This window comes from Melospiza melodia, chromosome 17, assembly GCF_035770615.1.
Source record: "Melospiza melodia melodia isolate bMelMel2 chromosome 17, bMelMel2.pri, whole genome shotgun sequence".
NCBI classification, from domain to species: Eukaryota; Metazoa; Chordata; class Aves; order Passeriformes; family Passerellidae; genus Melospiza; species Melospiza melodia.
In genome coordinates this window covers 5,297,071-5,314,422 of record NC_086210.1, presented here as the reverse complement: position 1 = coordinate 5,314,422, position 17,352 = coordinate 5,297,071, and the positions used below count along the sequence as shown (strand labels likewise).

The window sequence follows — 17,352 nt, the reverse complement described above, 5'->3', positions numbered from 1 at the left end:
AGAGTCCCTGGTCAGCAGGGCAGTGCTGGCACATCCCCCCTGGCCCTGCAGCTCCCAGGGAGTCTCCTGTGCCAGGCCAGGGCTCAGAATGCTGTGTGTGCCTGACTGATCCCAGAACAGCCCAGGCAGTGCAGGGAGAGGTTTTCATGCCATGGCTTTGCCAGCATTCCCCCAAAGGCCAGAGAGCTGCAGAGCAGAACAGCTTTAGTGAACAAGCACTCAGCCCCTGCAGGCCCCTGGCCTCCAGGATGATGGGTCCATTTGACATGGATCCATCATCAGGCAGCAGGAGCTGAGTTACAAATGTGTTCCCTGAGCCTGGATCACCTCCCAGTGCCCAGACAGCAGCAGAGCAGAGGTGTTTGAGCCCCCCTGAGCCCAGGGTGTTGGTAGAAGGAGCGGCCTTGGCCAGCACTTGCCTCTCTCCCTTTGTGGGAATTGAGCCCTTGCAGCTCTGTCTGTGGAAATAGAACACAGTGCTGAGTGTCAGGAGTTGGGGACTTTGGCAACGAAGTCCTGTGTTCCTGGGCCAGGTAGTTTGGTAATTGCCAAACTCTGTAGGAGCTCTGTGCCTTCACTGAATGATTTCAAAGCTCCTCTAAGTGCATGGGAAGGAAAGCATAGAACCAGAGTATGTTAAGGATGGAATGGACTTAAAGGCCTCTGGGCAGGAACACCTCCCCCTAGAGCAGGTAGCTCCAAGCCCCATCCAGCCTGGCTTGGAACACTTTCAGGGCTGGAACCTCCACAACAGCCCTGGGGAACCTGCTCCAGTGTCTCACCACCCTCAGAGTAAAAAATTTCTTCCTAATATCTAAGCTAAATTTCCTTTCTTTCAATTTATACCTGTAACTCCTTGGCCTGTCACTACAAGGCAGCAGAGATGTTTTAAACTCAGCAGACTGGTGGCTGAAATTGGAAAGCAGCCCAAGGAATGGGTTAGAAATTAGAAGTCAGCCCCAAGGCTGAGGGAAGAGGAGAGTCCATATCCTCTCCTGCAGCATCAGGAGCTGGTTGCATCCAGCTCAGAGTCAGGGTCTAGCACTGAGGCAGCCTGGAAAATCCAGTATAACAGAGGGAATGATTGTAGTGCAATAGACATCTCTCCCCAGGCTGTGAGAGCAGGCTGCCCCTGCACCTCTCAGGGGAAGGCCAAGGACCCTTGGTAGAATTCAGCTCTCCTACTCTGAACCTTGGGAACATTTCTATCGACACCCCCCACATCTATGACGTGAGCAGAAGGCTTGGGGTGGATCCTGATGGCTCCTGAGGCAGAGCAAGCCTGGTGGAAGTGTGGAATTGCTGCCGACCTGGGCAGTTGTGAGCAGGGAATATTTGATCTACTGGTGAAATCTGGGAGGGTCTGAAAGGTGTGTCTGTTGTTCATGAAGCCCCAGTTCCTTCTTTGGGAATCAGCTTGGAGGCTTGCTGCAAAACAACCCCTTGGCATATGAAACGAAGCCTGGGTCAAAAAGGGATGTTCAGAGGCTTTTGTGGCAGTGCCAGACACAAGGCACCTTTGGACTGGGCTGTTCAGAAGCAGCTGGAACAAACTGGCTGCCTTTGAGCTTCAGTCCACTGCAGACAGCTTCCAGTCAAGTGTCTCCTGCTTATTGCTGCAGGTCACAGGAAAGCCATCCAGCCTCCTGGCTCAGTGCTGGCCCTTGCAAAGGGCTTGGGAGTTCTTTCCCTTGCTGACCAGTCCCTCACCACACTTCAGCCTTGGTGCATCTCTGGCTCTAGAAAGAGAAAAGTGTTCCTGGGAATAAAGCAAAGCATTTTTCTACCTATTTGTCTCCTCCCCAATAGTGTCAAGTTTGCAACAAAATCCAAAGAGAGAGCAGCTGAAAGAGGTAGAAAATGAGGCACTACATCATGCCAGACACTTCCAAAAGCTTGGCTGTGGGAGGCAAAGACATGCTGAGTTTTCTTACCAAAAGATGATGCTGTCTATACATTTTGATGCTGATGCCTCATAATCAATGTATTGTTTTCATGACATGGGAAAAGGTGAATGAGTAGATGGTGCTGTTGGAGCTGTGCTCACTGGGGCAGCAGCAGCTCTGGGGTGATTGACTACGCAGCTGCAATCAGCCCACGTTGCTCTCAGGGCCAGGTCTGAATGAACTTGGTGATGCTGATCAGAGGTGCACAGCTCTGTGTCCATGGGATAACCCCAGGGTTGTGGACTCCAGTTCTGTGGAGTTGCCGCTGCTTTGCATGAAAATTTCAAGGCAGAACTTGTCCTGTTGTATTTTTTTGCCATTCAAAGCATCGTCTGCTATTTCTGGGTATTAATTGCGTCATTAGACAATAACTCACAAGAAGGGAAGATTCCACATGTATTTCCATTTTGCTTTCTTGCTGCTGCAGGTGAAACTGATTAACCTAGGAGATATTGATGCTCCCTTCACCTATAGCCCTTCAACTGCCAACGTGGGCTTCTGCTTCAAGTTTGCACCTGAGGATGGCATCATTGCACCAGGTGTGACCCAGACTGCTCAGATCTCCTTCAGTGCCACCATAGTGTGGAGGTTTGAGGAAGAATTCCAGTTCAGTGTGGCTGGATCTCCTATGTCTGCACTCCTGACTATCAAGTAAGGACGGTCAAAGCCAGGCACACGCCCGCACATCCTCAGCACAAGAGAAAGGGGCACCCCATGTGAGCGGTCCCAGCCCCTCCACGGGTGCAGGATTGGTGCCAAAGCCAGACAACCCTTAGTGGTGGATCACTCGGCTCGTACGTTAATGAAGAATGCAGCTATCTGCAAGAATTAATGTGAATTGCAGGACACATTGGTCATCCACAATTTGAACACACTTGTGGCCCCATGTTACTCCCAGGGCTACGCCCGTCTGAGCGTTGCTTGACGATCAGTCGCCATCCAGCGGCCACCACGGTGGTGCGGCTGGGGTTGCCTCACAGGCCAGTTGACTGTGGTCAGCGGCGGTGGTGATGGTGGCTCACTGGTGCCCGGAGGGAAGGCGGTCAGGGGTTTGGCAAGGGATGCGTTTCCCTCGGCAGCCTCAATGTTTTCGCTGTGACCCAGCAGGCGTCATAATCGTCATGGCCGTCATCGTCACTGTTGCCGCGCAGGGCTTTCATCCCCCTATATGCAGACTCAGGGACTGCTCCGTAGTTCCCCACTCCTGGAGTGAGCCACTGGGGCAGAGTTTGTCCTTGCAGGGCCCGTACCGCGGTACGGTGGTGGTGGCAGCTGAGGAGAGTAAGAGACAGTGTTGAAAGCACCGCCATGGGCCGAGAGAAGGGAGAGGGCAAGAGGGAGATGAGGCGCAGGCCTCGCCCCCAGCCTCCCCCCCGCGCGGGCAGCTGTCTGCAGGTGGGTACTGCAGGGGTACTGTGCCACTGCGCGTGCGCATGAGGCGAGAGCGCTGGGGACAGATGTTCCGACCCCCTCCTCCCTTCACCTGCCCTCCTCCTCTTCTGTTGTGGTCTCAGGGCGCAAATAGCACCATGGCTTTTCTCTCTCTCTCCACCAAGGCCATCACGTGCCGCCACTCGGCTGGTCCCCCATCAGGGCTGTCTCTGCCACACTCCCTTTTCGGTTCTCATCTCCGGGATGGGACACTCTGTCTCCGCTTCTCTCCCTCTGGCTTTGTTTTCCCCTGGCACGTGGGCGCCAGTGGGGGAGGAAGGTGAGGGTAGTAGGTGGGAGAAGCTGGCTGGCTGTTGGCCTGTTGGCATTCTGCTTCTTTAGGAGCTGTATGGGCCAGGAGGTGTGGCCAAGCTTTGGCCTTGCGACCTCAGATCAGACGTGGCAACCCGCTGAATTTAAGCATATTAGTCAGCCACGGAAAAGAAACTAACGAGGATTCCCTCAGTAATGGTGAATGAAGCGGAAAAGCCCAGCGCCGAATCCCTGCCCCACAGTGGGGTGCGGAACATGTGGCGTACAGAAGCCCCAATCCCTGGCGGCGCTCTCGGGGGACCCAAGTCCTTGTGATCGAGGCCGCAGTCTGCGGATGGTGTGAGGCCAGTAGCGGCCCCCGGCACGCCAGGCCCGGGGCTTCTCGGAGTTGGGTTGCTTCGGAGTGCAGCCCAAAGCGGGTGGTAAACTCCATCTAAGGCTAAATACTGGCATGAGACCAATAGCCAACAAGTACCGTAAGGGAAAGTTGAAAAGAACTTTGAAGAGAGAGTTCAAGACGGCGTGAAACCGTTAAGAGGTAAACGGGTGGGGCCCATGCAGTCCGCCCAGAGGATTCAACCGGGCGAGTTGCGGTCGGCATGGGTTCAGCGGAACCTCACCTCTGCCTCCCTTCTGTCCCCTGGGCGAACCCCGTCTGCGGGGGCGGGCTGGGGGATGCAGGCTGGTGCGGGCACTGCTGCCCAGCCGGCAGCTGGCCCTGGCCGGGCACATTTCCTCTGCAATGGTGCGCCACGTCCGGCTCCAGGTTGGCTGGGAAGGCCTCCGACGGGCAGGTGTTCCAGTGCCGCACGAGCAGCAGCAGGTGTTACAGCCCTCGGGCATCAGGTCTCGCCAAATCCCGGGGCCGAGGGAAAGGACTGCTGCCGCGCCCTCCTCCCCCCACATCGGCGGTGCTGTGGTGGGGGGCATCGTTTCCCTGCCTCTCACAAGGGTGGGGGGGGGCGGCATCATCACAGCGCGGCGTTTCGCGCAGGGGTGTGGGGGCTGGGCCTGCCAGTCCCTGGCACCACTGTCAACCGGGGCAGACTGTCCTCAGTGCGCCCTGACCGCGCAGCGCCGCTGGGCCAGGCTCACGGGCCGCGCTGGGGCGCCCGGAGTCCGCAGCAATGTCGGCTACCCAGCCAACCCGTCTTGAAACACGGACCAAGGAGTCTAGCACGTGCGCGAGTCAGGGGCCGTTGTCGAAAGCCCGTGGCGCAATGAAGGTGAGGGCCGGCGCGCGCCGGCTGAGGTGGGATCCCGGGTGCGTGTCGCGCCTGGCAGCCCCGGGTGTACCACCGGCCCGTCTTGCCTGCCGCCCCCTCGTGGGGCCGGGGAGGTGGAGCGTGAGCGTCCGTGCTAGGACCCGAAAGATGGTGAACTATGCCTGGGCAGGGCAAAGCCAGAGGAAACTCTGGTTGAGGTCTGTAGCAGTCCTGACATGCAAATCGGTCATCCGACCCGGGTCTAGGGGCGAAAGACTAATCAAGCCATCTAGTAGCTGGTTCCCTCCGAAGTTTCCCTCAGGATAGCTGGCACTCGGCAATGGGCAGTTTTACCCAGTAAAGTGAATGATTAGAGGTCTTGGGGCCAAAACGATCTCAACCTATTCTCAAACTTTCAATGGGTAAGGGGGCCGGCTCGCTGGCGTGGAGCTGCGCCATGGAATGCGAATGCTCAGTGGGCCACTTTTGGTAAGCAGAACTGGCGCTGCGGGATGAACCGAACGCCAGGTTAAGGCGCCCGATGCTGACAGTCATCAGAGCCCAAAAATGGTGTTGGTTGATCTAGACAGCAGGACGGTGGCCATGGAAGTCGGAATCTGCTAAGGAGTGTGTAACAACTCACCTGCCGAATCAATTGGCCCTGAAAATGGATGGCGCTGGAGCGTCGGGCCCATACTCGGCCGTCGCCAGCAGTACGATGCCCGCAGGGGCTAGGCTGCAACAAGTAGGAGAGCCACTGCGGTGCGCCTCGAAGCCAGGGGCGTGGGCCCAGGTGGAGCTGCTGCAGGTGCAGATCTTGGTGGTAGTAGCAAATATTCAAACGAGAGCTTTGAAGGCCAAAGTGGAGCAGGGTTCCATGTGAACAGCAGTTGAACATGGGTAAGTCGGTCCTAAGCGATAGGCGAGCGCCGTTCCGAAAGGGCAGGTGATGGCCTTTGTTGCCCTCAGCCGATCGAAAGGGAGTCGGGTTCAGATCCCTGAATCCGGAGTGGCGGAGACGGGCGCCGTGAGGCACCCAGTGCGGTGACGCAACCGATCCCAGAGAAGCTGGTGGGAGCCTCAGGGAGAGTTTTCTTTTCTTTGTGAAGGGCTGGGTGCCTTGGAATGGATTCATCCCGAGCGAGGGGCCCTCACCTTGGAAAGCATTGCGGTTCCAGAAGCATCCGGTGAGCTCTCGCTGGCCCGTGAAAATCCGGGGGAGAGGGTGTAAGTCTCGCGCCGGGCCGTACCCATATCCGCAGCAGGTCTCCAAGGTGAACAGCCTCTGGCATGTTGGAACAATGTAGGTAAGGGAAGTTGGCAAGCTGGATCCGTAACTTGGGGATAAGGATTGCCTCTAAGGGCTGGGTCGGTCGGGCTGGGTCGCGAAGCGGGGCTGGGCGCGTGCCGCAGCTGGACGAGGTGCTGCTCGTGGGTGAGTGCGCTCCGCGTGGCCTGCCCGGGCACCGGGGTGTGCACCGCGCAGTGGCGACTCTGGACACATGCCGGGCCCTTCCTGTGGATCGCCCCGGCTGTGGCGGGCGCCGCCTGCTCCCCCCCTCCGCCCACCCTCCGCCTTGCCACAGCCGGCGCCCCAGTGGCGGCCATCATTTTTGCGCACCGCTGCCCCAGCGGTTCCCGCCGGTGGGGTTCCCGCGGTGTGCGGCCAGTGCGCGCGCAGCCGCAGCCAGCGTAGGCTGAGCGGTTCGTGCGGGGGAGGGTCCCCGGGGGAGGGTCTCCGGGCCAGCGCCCCGCCTCAGTCAGTGCCTAGCAGCCGGCTTAGAACTGGTGCGGACCAGGGGAATCCGACTGCTTAATTAAAACAAAGCATTGTGAAGGCCTGAGGCGGGTGTTGACACAATGTAATTTCTGCCCAATGCTCTGAATGTCAAAGTGAAGAAATTCAATGAAGCGTGGGTAAACGGCGGGAGTAACTATATTTACTAACTGGGCATAGTCGCGGAAGTCACACCTCCTCGTGGTCCTGCCGGATACCCTCGTGGTAACTGAGTCGACTTCTGCCCCAGTGTGAGAGAGGGCGCATATCAGCCCTCCCTGTCGTTGGACTCACCACCCAATGATAGTTTCACGAATTGCTGAAACAAAAAGGTTGGCACAGTTAGTTCGCTGTTGCACAGAGCCTTGTCCATGGGCTGTTGTTGACACAGTTGGTAGTTTGAGAGAGGGTCAGCTACTATATGCTTCTACTCTCACTTGGACTTGTCACTTTATTGCTTACCAGACGGACAAAATGGCTTTGCGTTATATCTTGACTACCACTCAGACTGACCCATTAGATCTAAGGGTCATTGATGTCAAATTACCATCTATGCCCTGTGTGCCCAGGGAAGAGGGATTCAATCTTGTAAGTTTGGAGTTTTTTAACTCCAGAATTGTTAAAGAAGATGGTGTACATCATGTGGATGTTTGGTAGGGTTTGGGGCAACTCCCTGAGCCCTATGAGATCTCCCCTATGGGGATGGCCCAGGATGAGGCTGAGAGTGCAGTGGGAGGTACCGAAGAGCCCAAAACACCTGAGGCTGAGAGCGCGATGGGAGCTAGTGAAGAGCCCAAAACACCCAAGGCTCCTCACGGGTCTGAAGGTGGTGGTACAACGCCAAGAACACCTGTCGTGTCCATGCCTGACAAACAACCATCTTGTCCTTGTTGTGAGACCTGGTTTACTAGGATGTTGGGGCTGATTGACCATCTCAAAAGGGCGCACGGGCAGAGAAAGATCATTTTCAGGTGTTCAAAATGTGGTAAACAAAATATAAAATACCACAGTATCTCCAATCACATCCCGCGCTGCAAGGGGGTGGTGTGTATGGCTCCCACTGGGGAATGGGTCTGTGACGTGTGCCAACGTGGGTTCGCTACTAAGACTGGCCTGGGTCTGCACAAGAGAATAAGACATCCTCTTGTGTGAAATGTGGAGCGGATTGTTGCTTCTCATCCCAAAGAGTCATCGCCCTGAGGGGCCCACAAATGGGTATGGACTAAGGAGGAAGAGGCTCTTCTGGTACAATTGGTGGACAAGTTTTTCCCTCCATATAAGGAGGCGGATAACGCCACATTCGAGGCCTTAATTACTGGAAAAGAGATTGATAAGAACATGCGAGAGATGTGCAAAACCTCTGCTCCCGGGCCAGATGGGATCACTTTGGGTCAGATTATTGCAAAAGGCCCAAAGTTTTCCCAGTTGACTGAGATGTTCAACCTCTGGCTTATCACTGGTACTGTTCCAGATGCGCTGCGGGACTGCAAGACAGTCTTGATACACAAGTCTTTGGATGCAGAGAAGCTTGGTGATATCAATAACTGGAGGCCTATCACTATTGGTTCAGTGGTGATTAGGCTGTTTTCCAGGATTGCTACTGCGAGGCTGTCCAAAGCATGTCCCATCAACCCCCGGCAACGGGGTTTTAGTTGCGCATCAAGTTGTGCTGAAAACCTCAAGTTGTTATGGCTTGTGGTGGAACAGCTAAGTGAGAGCATAAACATCTGGGGGTTGTGTTCGTGGACATTGCTAAGGCATTTGACACCGTCTGTCATCAGCATTTGAGGGTCTGGTCCAGAGAGGGGTGGATCCACACATGATAGAGTTGGTGAGGGAAATGTATCGGGATGTTAAGATGTGCATTTCCATGGGAAGAGAAAGGACAGACCCCATATACATTTGCTCAGGTGTCAAGCAAGGCGACCCCATGTCACCTTTGCTGCTCAGTTTTAGTGATGGACCCCCTTCTATATAAACTCGAGAATGAAGGTGAGGTTTTCCATCATGGGGGCTGGAAATTTACAGCCATGGCATTTGCTGATGACTTGGTGCTGCTGAGTGACTCTTGGGAAGGCATGTGTCATAACATCAAAATTTTGGAGGCCTTTTGCAGTCTAACTGGCCTCAGTACACAGGGGGGAAAATGTCATGGCTTTTACATCAAGCTTACAAGGGACTCATATACTATCAATGATTGTCCCACGTGGGTGATTAATGGATCCCCCTTAACATGATCGACCCAGGGAGCTCAGAAAGGTACGTCAGCACATGGGTTGACCCCTGGACTGGCTTTCCAGATCCTAGACTATCAGAGAAGCTCATGGATTGGCTTCATCAGATTGGTCGTTCGCCTTTAAAACCTCTTCAGAAAGTCGATATACTCAGGACCTATACCATCCCGAGACTGATATATCTGGCTGACCATACCGAAGTTAAGGTGGGCCTGCTTGAATCCCTTGACCAATTAATTCATAACACGGTTAAGGAATGGCTTCATCTTCCCCCCAGTACATGTGATGCGATCTTGTATTCGAGTTTTAAAGATGGCGGTTTAGACCTCATCAAGTTGGCGTTGCTCATTCCAAGTATTCAGGTGTGAAGACTCCATAGATTAGCCCAGTCTTCGGATGAGACTCTTGTGAACTGTCTAAAGGAAGTACATCTGGAACGGTTATTTGGAAAATTGTGGTTGAAAGCGGGGAGGACACAAGAGTCCATCCCATCGATTTGGGAGCCTTTACCATTGGTAGAGTTGGGGGGCGACGATGGAGCCTGGCTGGAATGGGAAGCACCCATCCCTAAGATTCGTTACCCAACACCTTGTAACTGGAGGAAACGAGAATTTCATAAATGGACCCATCTGGTTGCCCAGGGCCATGGGATTGAGCATTTCGAGAATGATGAGATCAGTAATGCCTGGATAGGGCAGTTTAAGGGCATACCTCACTGTAAACTAATCACGGCCCTACAACTCAGAGTGAATGTCTACCCAACAAGAGAATTCCTGGCTAGGGGTAAACAAGAGTATGTTGCTCAATCATGTGGACATTGTGGAGCTAGATTTGAGACCACAGCCCACATTGTCAGAAACTGTGCCATCACTCAAGATGCCAGGATTAAGAGACACAATGCCATCTGTGAAACCCTTAGCGAGGAGGCTAAGAGGGAGTGTTGGACAGTTTTTGAGGAGCCACACCTAAGGGATTATGTAAATTAAGTATTTAAACTGGATTTAATCTTTGTCAAAGGTTCTAAGGCAGTTGTGGTCAATGTGACTGTGAGGTCTGAGCACTCTGATGTCTCATTGACTGAGGCCGCCTTGGAGAAGGCCAAAAAATATCAGCGCCTTCATACAGAAATTCAGCAACTGACCAATGCTGATGACATTGAATATGTTGGCTTCCCCATGGGAGCCCGTACCAAATGGTTTGGCAATAATAATGAGTTGCTGACCGCCCTTGGTCTCTCTAAAACAAGGCTAGAGAGAACCGCATGGGCCCTATCATCCACCTCCGTTGACATTGTAAATATATTCATTAGCAAAGCTAGATCAATTGTATCTGTGTAAATCCTGGTAAATAAACTAGGCCTCTCCCCTCGACAGGTTCGCTGGACAGTGGAATCGGTATTTGTTTGGGAGGGGTTCATCCGTCATAACCGCATCTAGCCCATTTTGGGCTATAAATTCCAATTTGGTCATTCAGGTGGACGGGCCACCTTACTTAACCCGGAAAAGGAACATATACAATTTGTATGTGTTTATTAAATAGCCAAATGCCTCGTCATCTAATTAGTGACGTGCATGAATGGATGAACAAGATTCCCACTGTCCCTACCTACTATCCAGCGAAACCACAGCCAAGGGAACGGGTTTGGCGGAATCAGCAGGGAAAGAAGACCCTGTTGAGTTTGACTCTAGTCTAGCGCTGTGAAGAGACATGAGAGGTGTAGAATAAGTGGGAAGCCGGGCACGCGCTCGGCGGTGCGGGGCGACCCGCCCGCCGGCGTCCCGGCCATCAGTGAAATACCACTACTCTGATCGTTTTTTCACTTACCCGGTGAGGCGGCGGGGGGCGAACCCCGAGGGGGGCTCTCGCTTCTGGCGCCAAGCGGCTGGCGCGCGCTGGCCGCAACCCGCTCCGGGGACAGCGGCAGGTGGGGAGTTTGACTGGGCCGGTACACCTGTCAAAGCGTAACACAGGTGTCCTAAGGCGAGCTCAGGGAGGACGGAAACCTCCCATGGAGCAGAAGGGCAAAAGCTCGCTTGATCTTGATTTTCAGTACGAATACAGACCATGAAAGCGGGGCCTCACAATCCTTCTGGCTTTTTTGGGTTTTAAGCAGGAGGCTTCAGAAAAGTTACCACAGGGATAACTGGCTTGTGGTGGCCAAGCGTTCATAGTGACATCGCTTTTTGATCCTTCGATGTCGGCTCTTCCTCTCATTGTGAAGCAGAATTCACCAAGCGTTGGATTGTTCACCCACTAATAGGGAATCTGAGCTTGGTTTGGACTGTCATGAGACAGGTTAGTTTTACCCTACTGATGATGTACTGTTGCAATAATAATCCTGGGAACCCTTGGGATGGGATGGGATGTGTTATCCCTTAGAGAAGTGAGGCCAATGGAGATCTCTCCCCTGAAAACATTGCCTGCAGAACCCCTTCCAGAGCCCAGCTGAAGGCCTGGCCTTTGGGCTGGGATCAGTTTGGTCAGAGGGGTGACCTCCTTTGACCAGGGACACATCCTACTCTAGTGGGGGATGTTGCTGAGCAGGGCTTTGAGGGTCAGGCTGAAATGAATGTGCCAAGGGACAGTGAAGGGGCCTGGGAGGTTCCTCTCCACTCCTGATGTGTGGCAGAAGGGTCTCACCCTCTCGTGGGTGGCTGTGCTCTGGTGGGACTGAGGCACCTGTGTGGTGCCCGAGTGCTGTGGCAGCTGAGGCAGCTCCCTGGCCCAGGAGAGCCTCAGTGGGCCCAAGGGTCAGGAACTCCCCAGCACTGCATGGGGCTCCTGGGCCAGCTGTGGGATGTGTTCTGCCCCAGAACCTGCTCAGTGCAGTCCTGGATTTCCTTGGGGAAAGGTCCTTGTTAAATGTCCTGGTTTTCTTTTTTATTTTATTTTCATATCTACTTCAAGTTCAGGATATGTGGTTCATGACTGTCTGGTTGGGAAAGTCCTAAACCTGATATTCGACACAGTCGTTAAGTGTGCTGGATCCCATTGCTCTTGTCTGTGGCCATCTTGGGAACCCTTGGGATGGGATGGGATGTGTTATCCCTGAGAGAAGTGAGGGCAGTGGAGGTCTCTCCCCTGAGCACATTGCCTGCAGAACCCCTTCCGGAGCCCAGCAGAAGGCCTGGCCTTTGGGCTGGGATCAGTTTGGTCAGAAGGGTGACCTTCTTTGATCAGGGACACATCCTACTTTAGCAGGGGTGTTCCTCACAATTGGTAATGATTTCAAAGACAGAGCACATCCCTTCTGGGATTTCCTTTCCTTTCTTTGAGCACTAAAGGAGGAATCTCACCCTGGGTTTAGCTACAGGGACAAAAGGCAGAAGCCTTTCTGTGCAGGTGAGTGCCAGTCCTTGCCCACACTCCCTGGAAACGGAACCCTGCCAAGCAGGAAGGAGATCCAGAGGTGAGGGCCTGGTGCAGTCAGATTGAGCAGTCCCACCTGTCCATAAATTCCCATTTCCAAAGGCCTCCAGACAGTCCTTTGTTATGTTGCCCATCCCCATGCAGATGCCCAGGACCCTGGGATCCCAGGGTGCACAGATGTCCCTGCAGTGGGCTTTTCCCAGCACAGGCCAGGACAGCCTGGAGGAGAGGAAACAAAAAACCAACCTGTAGAAGACCCAAGAAGAGACCCTCAAAAAGAGACTTTAAAACAGAGGAGTTCATCATCCTCAGGCAGGATGGGTGGGCTCCCCTTCAAACAAGCAATGTCAGTTTCCCACTGACACCAATCCTTTTCTACAGGATGGACAAATAAGGAGTAAATAAAAACCCACGGAATGTGACATAGATGAAGACTTCCAGGAGCCCAGTTGCGAGGTGCGGATGTTCAGGGACATCACACCATGACCAATATGATCAAGTGAAGCCAAATTTATTATCCCTAAAAAGACCAGATTTATAATAAGTTTCTACTGCCCACGCTTCTCTAGCTAATACATGATTGGTTAATCCTAGCTGTTAACACATCTAAATTAAAATGCTTATTGGATCATCTAATTTTTCGTGCATCTTGCTGTGGATGTCTGGCCCACCCATTGCTTTCTCTTTTTTCTCACTCTCCCAAGCTTGCTGACAAACTTGCTGAGTCCTGATGACTCTTCTTCTTGTATCTTTCTCAAGGATATACTGACCCCATTTCTGAATATGTCCATTATCCCTTGTTTGTGAATGTGTTCATTGTCCATTAGTACAAGCAGGCTGGATTGTGCATCGGCCGAATATGGCCATTGTCTAGCAAGAACTCCTCAACCTACAAAAAATCCTCAACACCCCAGAGCCTGACCACGCCCCACAGCCCACCTCAGAAATGATCCACCCAGATTGGGTGGGGGGTCTGATGAAGGAGATGTGTGAGATGGGCCAGATGCTGAAGGAATACACTTCCCCAGCTGGTGAGGAAACCTCCCCCTGCCTCAAAGAGGGAGAGTCTGATGGTGCAGCAGCGGAACCCACAGATGTTACAACTGTCCAAGTTCCAGCTGAACTGCAGAGGCAGTCACAGCCAGCAGCAGTTGCTCTGTGGAAACGAGGAGGTCTAAGATGAAATCAGAGCACCCAGACAAGGATAAGAATGGAGGGCCCTCACAACTCACAGGGGAGCCAATGGTTGAGATCATCACTGAGTCCCTGATGTACAAAAGACTCTGTAATCTGCACACAGACATTGTACGCACAGGGACGTGAGGCTTATACAACCTGGTTACTCTGGGTCTGGGATCTTATGGGTACAGGTGTCCAGCTGGATGGTGGTGAGGCAAGGAATTTGGGACGCTTGACCCAGGACTCAGGTATCAATCAGATTTTTGTAAGGGCGCCAGGGCTTTTAATAAGTGTCAGAGAGAGGTTTGTTCACAGGGAGAGAATGCAGGAGCAGCACCATAGAATGTGCTGGAAGACTAGAGGATGGGATCCAACAGCTGAGAGAAGTAACAGTATTGGAGGTACTCTTTGGGAGGGATGGACAGCATGATAATGACCCCAACAAGGTCAGGTGCACAGGGCAAATGTTGTGGAGCCTGGCGAATCTGGGGCCATCTCAATACGCCACCTTTATTGCAACAATTAATGCCGATACCGGCTGAGAGACAGTGGGTCATGGGGAGATGTTCAAAGGGGAGACAGTGACAAGTCAGGGTAGACTTTGCTGAGCTCTGTGCAAGCCCTTTCTCCCAGCCCTGCCCCTGTTGCTCTGTGCCCCCCAGTTTTCCTTTTCTCAGAGCTCTTCCTTCAGCCCTGTGCCTGGAATTTTGCTGGGATCTGGCCCCATTGCTGTGATGAGCAGGGGCTCTGCCCATGGACACCAAGGGGTCAGCTCTGCTCTGAAGCAGTGGGGTCATGGAATGGGGACAGGGGCAAGTCCTGGGGTTAGATTCCATCAGCTCAAACAGCTCCTGAGGCTGAGGAGCTCAGCAGCATCTCCTGTCCCAGGACTAAGGGAGGGTGATGGCCAAAGGCAGTTTGAGAGGGTTTCCTGCTTCACCCAGGGAGAGCAGAGACAGCTGTGCAAGGCAAGAGCAGTGGCTGGAACTCAGTGAAGGGCTAGGGGAGCTGCTCTGTCACTCCGTCGGTCCCCAGCTGCCCTTTTCTGCAATCCAGGGCAGTCCCTGTGTTCCCCTGGAAATCAGCCTGACACAACTGAGAGCAGAGGGACCCACAGCAAAGCAAACTGGTTTAGCCTTTCTCAGAGTCCCAGCCCCACTCTGGCCAAGGACACTCCTGTCCCCCAGTGTACCCTGGAGGCAGCTGACAGCTTGGATGGCATCCTGAGGACACACCAAGGGTCCTGTCCATGGCAGTGCTTGAGGAGAGTGGGCTCATTGCCAGGGTCCCAGGCTGCCCTGCCCAGAGCTCCCCGGGCACAGGGAGCTGGGACACCCCATTGCTGTGCTCAGCCTGCACAGGAGGAGCCCAAGGGCTGGGCCTGGCCCTGCAGCTGAACTGCCATTGCAGAGAGCCCCTCAGCAATGCCAGCAGCACCTGGGCAAGGCAAGGAGAGAGAGAGAGCTGGGCCTGAGGAAAAGCCTTTCCCTGCCCAGCCCTGCCCAGCCCCTGCCAGGCAGCAGCAGGGCAGGACAGTGGCCCTCAGGCCCTGGTCAACAGGGAATGGGCACATGGCCGCAGAGATGCCCTTCATCTCTGGGGCTGCTCTGCCAGCCCAGGAGGGACTGAGGGCCCTGAGCCCCCGGGCTGAGGGCTGTGCTGGCTGCGAGGGGACACAAGAGCTGTGCTGCTCAGGGTAGTGTCTGCCCTGCAGGGCAGGCCCAGCAGGTGCCACATCTGCCCTGCAGCAGGGCTGCCCTCAGCACTGCCTCCCTCCCTCCCTCCCTGCCCATGGCTCTGCTGCTGGAGCTGCCCCAGCCCCAGCTGCTCCTGTGGCCCCGGGCTCCTTCCCTGCCAGAGCTGCCAAAGCCCAGCCCAGCCCCTGGGCCAGCCCTGCCCTGCAGCTGCTCGGCCCTGCAGGGATTAAAGAACAGCTCCCCCAGCCTGCGCACCAGGGAAAGGTGATGCTGCATGGATCTGGAGGCTGGGCACGTGTAGGCTCTTGCTGAGGTTCCCAGGAAAACTCAGTGTGATGGCTGAACAGCCTCAGCTCCTGCTCTGGCCTGCACAGCTGAGTTTCCATTGCCACCAAGCTGAGCAGGGAAAAGTGGGAGCACAGATTCAGGAAAGCAGAGACCCAAGCAGAAAACCCCTGCCCTGAATGACCCCATGAAAAGTCCCCTCAGGAATGAGCTGGGCATGAGCTGGAGCTCTGAGCAGCCCTGGCCCACACAGCACCCTCTTCACAGCAGCAGGACCTGCCCTGGCAGGAGTCACTCCGTGCACCCACCGCTCACCTGCAGCGTCCATGGGGAGCTGCCAGGCAGGCTGAGAGCTGCCCCTGGCAGGTGGCACATGCCCTGGGCTGGCCAAGAGCCCTGAGGGCTGCAGGAGCTGCTCTGCAGGAAAGCCCTGGGCAGCCCTGACTGCAGCCCCAGCTTCACCCCATGCAGCCGTCCCTGGCAGCAGGAGCCGTCCTGCCCTGTCCCTCTGACGGTGCCCAGGGCAACCCCACTCTGCAGCACATCCTCCCCCAAAGCAGAAAGGGCAGCAGAGCCATCCTTACAGTCACATCAGTCCTGCCATCTCCAGCTTTAGGAGATCCCTGCAGCCAGAAATTGACTGTGTCAAAAACTGGGAAGATTTCTCCATGAATGAGCTTAAAATTGTCCTTCCAGTTCCTTTAAGTCTCTCTCTGCTTCACTGCTCTCAGGTACCTGCAAGCAGTGCCCTCAGCCCTGCTGGACTGAGAGAAAAGCTGCTCATCAGGAGAAATGACTTTTTGTGTTCTTCTTGGTTTCCAAGAGCTCCTGTGGCAGAAGCCCAGCCCAGCTCAGCAGCACAGACACAGCACAAGGACTTTAATGACCCTCTCAGGGCTTTGCTGCTGTTTACATAAGACTCAGTCCCAGAGAGTGTTCAAAGAACTTCTCAGGAACTAAAAATTAAATTTAAACTCCAAAGTTTCTACAAGTTTTAATGGGTCCCACTGAGGGACACAACTGAGGAAGTTCTCCAAGCAGAGCAGAACATTGGAGGCAGTGATGACACGTGAGGACAAGCAAGGGAAAGGTGTCTCTGGTGCTGAGCAAAGCTGGATGTGTTTGAGGAATGCAAAGGGCCAAGGCCTGAGCCCCAGCCCCTGGCCAGGCAGATCCTGTCCCTCCCTCCTTGCTCAGGGCTCTTCCCGGGATGGGCACTGGCATGCGGGGATGTGCAATGCCAGGGGCAGGGGCATGGGGCGGCATCTGCCAGGCTGCTGAGCAGGGACAAGGAGACAATGAGGCCCCAGGCCTGCAAGGGTCACTTGTCCCCTCCTGGCCCCAGGGCCAGCAGCCATGGCCAAAGTGCTGCCCAAGTTGGCTCTGGCAGGGCTGTCTTGCAGCTGCTGCCCATCCCTGTGCCCTGTGCAGCCCAGGCTGTCCCACGGAGTCCCTGCCCTGTGCCTCTGTCCCTGCAGGCTGTCGGCTGCCCCACCTGGCTGGGCCCTTCCTTTGCTGACAGCTCTGCCTCCTGCCTCCCTCTGCCTGCCCACACAAAGCCTTTGGCTCATTATCAAAAGGGTTAATTCATTTTTACTGTGCCTGTGAGCTTTTAGCACAGGAACAAGGCATGCAGGGGCTGCCTTCCCAGCAGGAATGGTTGGAAGACAAGAAGACATCTGGCTCAAGAATGCAGTGATAGAAAAAAGGACTAAATCTGGGAACTTGGGGTGGGTTTTACGGTAATGGATAAATTCTAATACACATTTAGTGACATTGGTAGAATTACACGTTCACATAATGTGAGGAGTTATCCCTTGCTAGACCTCAGGCCTGAATAAATGATGCCCTCTTAAACTGCAAATGTGGGAGATTAGGGACCGATCGGAAGATCTCGTGATGTTACGGGTAGACAGAACCCCTCCCCTTTACTGTTAAAGTTACTTAGCCCCCCAT

The 17,352-nt window shown here is 54.4% G+C and overlaps 1 non-coding gene and 1 pseudogene across 1 annotated transcript; both read left to right on the top strand.

Annotated features, from left to right (window-relative positions):
- The first annotated feature begins 2,713 nt into the window (after positions 1 to 2,713).
- Positions 2,714 to 2,866, top strand: LOC134426048 (5.8S ribosomal RNA). Its single transcript, XR_010029846.1, has one exon. It is a non-coding gene; the product is annotated as a 5.8S ribosomal RNA (ribosomal RNA).
- Positions 2,867 to 3,760: 894 nt separating this feature from the next.
- On the top strand, positions 3,761 to 11,191 carry LOC134426197 (28S ribosomal RNA; annotated as a pseudogene).
- Positions 11,192 to 17,352: the final 6,161 nt, after the last annotated feature.